This window comes from Acomys russatus, chromosome 32 (assembly GCF_903995435.1).
Source record: "Acomys russatus chromosome 32, mAcoRus1.1, whole genome shotgun sequence".
In the NCBI taxonomy this organism is placed as follows: Eukaryota; Metazoa; Chordata; class Mammalia; order Rodentia; family Muridae; genus Acomys; species Acomys russatus.
This window is the reverse complement of record NC_067168.1, coordinates 23,714,160-23,720,159: the sequence shown is the minus strand read 5'-3', so window position 1 is coordinate 23,720,159 and position 6,000 is coordinate 23,714,160. Positions and strand designations below refer to the sequence as shown.

Genomic DNA, 6,000 nt, shown 5'->3' with positions numbered 1-6,000 from the left:
ACAGAACTAGAGCCGATTAGATCTTTAGTGGCAGGCCTCGGGGCGTGCAGGAACAGCGCCCGAGGGATTGCACAAGGCCCCGACCTCTCAAGAGTGCCTACAGGCCTTTAGGGACAAAACTACAGTGAGGTCTCTAGTAGACAACAGGACGGATGTGGCCCCGCGCCGGAAGAGAAGAGTGGGATAGGCGCGTGGCCCGAGGTGGCACGGTGGCTAAGATCTTGACAGTTTGAGTTCACGCGGCACCCGGGGACCTGCGTCCTCTACTAGATCAGCGGCGTGGGGTCAGGCACGCAGTCCCAGGGCACCCACTGCCAGGAACAGGGCGGGTCTAGGGCTATGTCCGGGGCCCTGGCACCCTCCCTGGTCCGGCCTAAGGAGGAGCACAGGCCCTGTGCTGTGCTTCCCACGCCCCGAGCTGCGGGACCGAGCCTGTCGGGAGAGCTGTTTGGACACTCGAGAGTGTGTCTGCTTCCAAGACCCTAGGAGCCTATCGCCGCAGCTTGCTAGTCCCGCACAACAGGCAGTTTGCGGGGAGGAGCTCCAGGGCGCACCGAGCGCTTCGGGCCGGGCAGGGGCTCCGGAGGGCCCGGCAGGGGGCGCTGAGGAACCCCGAGCCCGGCGGCCTGCGCGCGCCTCCGCCGCCTGCACTCCCGCCAGGAGGAGCTGGCTGCCGGTGGAGAGCCGTACTCGCAGCCACGGAGGCCGGGACCTTAGGGGGTGAGTGCAGCGCTCGCCGGGCCCGAGCGGTTTTCAGGCTCCAGGCTGGGTGGACCTGTGTTTAGGGTCTCGGGTGGCAACCCCGGAGGGGTGTCGGTGATGCTGGGGACAGGAGGTAGGGGCAGGCTTCCAAGCAGAGGGTGTGAACCCCCCTCCCGCCACTAAGCTCTTTCTCTTATCTACGCGTTCCCCAGTTTCCACCCTTCCCCACACCCCTCCCTGCGCCGGGGGTGCCTGCCCTCCGACACGCGTCCCCTTTCGCCGTCCTGTGCCCTAGAAGCCTGTTTGCACACCCCCTTTTCTCCTGCAAGCCCTCCCACGCCTACTTCTTCCCGGGTGCCTGCCGCCTCCCTCTCCCACCCAGCTTTGCTCCTATGGTCCCCGACGCCACCTCAGCGAGCTCCCATTCTGCCCCCCACGCGATTGCAGCGGGAATCTGAGCTCTGGGGCCCCCTTACCCCGGCTGTCCCGAACCTGCTGTGTCCAGGTAAAAGGTGGCTGAAACTTCAAGGCCTGCCCTGCGGGGGAGGGTTGGGCTGGTCCTTTACAGCTACCGGCTTGCCAGAACCCTGGGCCCAGCGGAGGGCCACTCCACGAGTGCAGGTTAAGCTTGCTCAATGCTCTGCTTTAGGACAGTGTGGTTACTTCGTTGCTTGCCTTTCCTGGGTGAACTTGGACAGGCTGCGATTTCTAAAAAGAAGCCGTCTTTGTCACACGCAAATATGGAGCAGGTTTTCTTTGTGGCTGCAGCTGGCTTTCAGTAATACCTGTGGATAGGAAATGGTTAGGGATGGAGCCATATCCCCACTCTCACTCACCTCAGCTCTGGGAAGCATTGGGGGGGGGGGGCTGACTGTCCCCTCTTGGGTGAGCCATTGTCTTTGTGGAAAGGCAAGGATGCTTTCTAAACATTCAACAGGTAAAACCAGTCAATAATTTGATCAGCTGTAGTGTAGATAGGGAAGTGTGGGGTGAGAGTCCCACTGCTTAGGGACATTTGTTGCTCTCTGCAGCAGGCCTCCAGGGTGGACCCCGACTGTAAAATAGACAGTGCTGAGCGCAGCCTACCCTCTGGAACTGTCAGTCCGGTTTGGCAACAGCCCCTTCCTCAGAGGTGTTGGTGCCCTGTTGGGACATCTGTGGGAAGGAGATTTAAAGCAGATGGCTTGGAAAGCCTCCCGGTCCCCAGAGAGAAGTGGAGATGGCATGGCGACAGCCTGAAAGCCAGTGTGTGCATTCACCCCTTCTCTTCTGGGTCTTTCATTAAATCTTAGATTAAATTAATTGCCTATTCATAGAAAGAACATGTGAAGGGTATTTCTCTTTTAGGCTTGGCTCCTGGCCAGTCCACCCTCACAGACACCTTGGGAGGCTGCAAATGGGTACCAGTGGCAGGGTGAACCACCTGGGGCACTCAGAGCTGTGCAACTGCCCTATCTGTATCTCTATGGTTTTGTTGTTGTTGTTGTTGTTTTGTTTTTTGTTTTTGTTTTTGTTTTTTGATGGCTCTGGTAGTAACTAGTTCAATATTCCTTTATTTACCATTACATAGATAAGGGACTAGCCAAAGACACCATGGGGCTCAATGGGGCCTTTCTGAGTGTTCACAACTTCCTGTATGAATCTCCTTGTCCTCACAGGCTGCTATCCGGAGTTCCTCTGGCCAGGAGTAGCTGCAGGACTGGGATAGACCTATCTTTGTGACCTTAGGACCTGGTCAGGTGCCCCTGCCTGTTACATAGTGTTTGTTTAATGGAAAAAAAAAAAAATCCCTTCTTTCATCAGTCTTGAGTCCACAACCCATGCCCTCCACTGTGCTGGAGTGTTTTCAAAATATCTCTCATTTCAACAGATTTGAATATGTATGTACATAAATGTTAAAAATCTCTCTTACTGGAGACAGACTCACTGTCTGTTGGTGGGACAGGGGTGTGAAGGGCCAGTGAGGGAATAAAAAATTCTGTCAGGCTATGATAGCTGGACCAATCCCTCAGTGGAAACTCCAGACTATTTAGGAAGGAAATAGTTCTCTTCATCGCGGAAATGGGAGTGGGAGGGTGATGGGTGTTCTGGGGAGGCCCCAAGGCTGCCTGCTGAGAGGTGAGGTAAGTCCACCAAGACTTACCCTGCAGGCCCTGGGCTGTGGCCTTAGCTTCTTCATACTTTCCTTCCTTTCTTCCTTCCTCCCCCTCTCTCTCTCTCCCTCCCTCCCTCCCTTCCTTTTCTCTCTCCCTCCCCACTTTATTTTATTTATTTGTTTATTCTGGCTGGCCTGGAACTCACAGAGATTCCCCTGCCTCTACATCCCAAGTGCTGGGATCAAAGACTTGTGCCAACCACACCTGGTGGCCCTGGCTTTCTGGACATCCCCAAACTCCTCCTGCTGACAGAGGAAGCTGCTAGGGGATGGAGTCACTTGCAGGGCCCCACCTGCCACCGCATGCTGGTGGGTGCGGTTTCTCCTGGTCTGGTTCCTGGGGACAGCCTAGAAGTGGCACGATTCTGGCGATGTGCTTTACAGTTCTGCTGGAGGTAGGGACTCCAGCGTTGGGGATGGGCTTTGTGCTGTCAGGGGTAGCTTTGTCCTAGGGTGAGAAAGCCGAGTCCAGATCTTCTGTTCATGTCAGTGGCCAATTTGAGGAAGAGCACACCGAGGGTCCAGGCTGCGGGGCCTCTGTCCACTCTGCTTGGGAATCTGGGGACATGTAGAGTACTGCCATGGTTGTCGTTAGCTTATCTTTCTCACCCAGACTGTTTCTGCCTTCAGATTTGGCTCTTACCCAGAATTCCTGCAGCTGGTAAAAACCTGTTTTCTAGAAGAGGTTTAATTAATGCCTGCAGTTTGTGGGTGAGAAAGGGAGGGGGAGAGAAAAAGAGAGATGCTGCTATATGGGGGGGGGGGGGCAGGAGACAAGATAGGAGAACAGTGGAGTCCTGACGATCCAGAAGAGAGATTTCAGCTCCCAGACCTGTCCCAGACAGGACTCTGGTAAGAAATGTGCCCTCATTCTGAGGTAGGGGAGTACTGTTAGCAGCAAAGTCGCTGCACTAGGGGGGAAAAAGAGCTCACAGTGATCTGAGGAAAAGTCTGCTGGACTTGCTATTCTGTTTCTTAAATGGCCTGGGAAGCTATCTACGAAATGGACATGGCCAGACCGGAAGACACTTTGCCGCTGTAAGCTTGTGTCAGGAGTGTGCCCTGGGGATCTGGTTCACTGGGCCAGGTTGATCTGGGGTCTGGCCTCGGGGAGCCACCTCACTTAGAGATGCTGTGGGGGCTGTCTAGGAGAGCACTGTGAGCCTGTGCTCAGGGAGTGAGGAAGAGAATAGCCTTCTAGTAGGAGGAGAGAGGCAGCCTCTTAGGCACTCATTTTGGACCTGCCTTGCAGCCTTGCAGGTAGAACATGGCCCGGTGGTGCTAGTCAGCCCGGAACTACCTCACGTCAGCCTCCAGGGGGCGCCTGTTGTGAACCCAGGATGCACTGCAGGGTCTGCTCTGGGTCCGGAAGACAAGAGGCACCCGTCCCTCCCCCCTCCAGCCCTACCCCTCATGCAGTGAGAATACATCCTTGTGTTTCTTCATCCCTTAGAACCAGCAGGCTTCTCTATCCCATTTCGGGTGGGGAAGCCCCTGACTTTGGCCAAAGGCCAATCTCCTTTGACGGGAGTATGGAAAAGCTTAAAGACGAAAAGTCAACAAAACAAAAGCTTGAATGAGCGCAGTGCTGTGAGTCGTTTTTCCTGCAGCAAAGAGCCAGCCATTTGGCTGGGACATCCTGTACCCAAGCATTTCACCCATGGCTTCATTCCTCCATCCCTTTACTCACTGTATGTTGGCGGCACCGACATTGTGTGGGGAGCGCCGAGTTGGAGGAGAGTTTGAGAAACTCAGATATGGTAACTGGGAGTACCTCTAAAGTAGAGTACAGACAGTTCCTGGGCAGACCCCCCCCCCCCCCGCCCGCTTCTGGATTTTTAGGACTTGGATAGTCTCCCATTCTTCCCTCTGCTCCCTCCAGATAGTAGGGAACCATAGGAACTTACAAATTCGTTTAATACTTTCAGGCACTCTGCCTAGCATGCACATCTATGTTTTTGTTTGCAAGGCATCTTTTTTTTTTTTTTTTTTTTTTTATCTCCTTGCCACCCTCTGCATCACTATGTGTAACCAACTTCCTCAGGGAGAGCCGTAGCCAATCGCATGGAAACCAGACCTTTAAAAAAAAAAAACAGACTAAGAGCCAGGCATGGTGGCACATGCCTATAATCCCAGCACTCTGGGAGGCAGAGGCAGGTGGATCTCTGTGAGTTTGAGGACAGCCTGGTCTACAAAGAGCCAACACAGAGAAATCCTGTATTGAAAAGCCCAAAATAAACAAAATAAACAAGCAAGCAAGCAAAGAACAACAACAAAAACCCAAACAAACAAAAAAAGCAGACTAAAATTAGAAGTCTTATGCTTGGTTTTAACCCCTCTCCCCCCCCCCCCCTTTTCATCTTTGCTTTCGAGGAAGAATTGACAAATAGTTTGAATCTTATTTATTTTAGCCCCTTTGCTTTTTAGAGACCTGTCTTTCCAACTAACAAACTGCAGTTTGCTCTCTTAAACTGGTCTCGTTCTTGGATCCAATACTAACCTTTAGAGATAGAATAATACTATTTTGAGCATTTGACTATAAAAATAAATTAATTTCCTGCTAATTTTATTATTTGCAAACACAGGAGAATCTGAAGGTCAAAGAGAAAAATATTGTTAAGTCTTCACTTCTAAAGTCAGAAAGTTGGGTCGCACTAAAGCAATTGAGTTTGTAGCAGAATTATTTAAAAGCTTAGGACTAAACTCATATGCCTTAAAAAGCTACTACTAAAATGTAGGGAGGTACACATTTGAACTTCCTTAAAAATATAGACAATGGCTGGAGAGGTGGCTCAGTGGTTAGGAGTGCTGGTTGCTCTTCCTGAGGACCTGAGTTCAGTTCCCGGCAACCACATGTCTCACAGCCATCTGTCACTCCCCTTCTGGCCTCTGTGGGCACTGCACACACGTGGTCCACAGATATACCCTCAGATAAAACATCCATACACATAAAATAAAAATAAATCTTTTTAAAAAATTAGACATTTGGGCAAGTACAGAAGTTTTAGTACCATACAGAAAGGCCTCAATTTGTATGTTCATGATCTTATCAGAACCGTCCAGAACGTCAGTGATCTCTATTGCAATGGGGTATAATAGTTTTGATTGTCAGGTTGGCAGGGTCTAGAAGCAACTAAGAGACA

At 52.0% G+C, this 6,000-nt stretch overlaps 1 protein-coding gene across 1 annotated transcript in view; it reads left to right on the top strand.

Moving 5' to 3' along the window:
• Positions 1-597: 597 nt before the first annotated feature.
• Pxylp1 (2-phosphoxylose phosphatase 1) overlaps positions 598-6,000 on the top strand; it is a 67,541-nt gene continuing 62,138 nt past the window's right edge. Inside the window, exon 1 of the mRNA XM_051140657.1 lies at positions 598-720. The gene's annotated coding sequence lies outside the window, so the exon portion shown is untranslated. The remainder of the gene's footprint in view (positions 721-6,000) is intronic.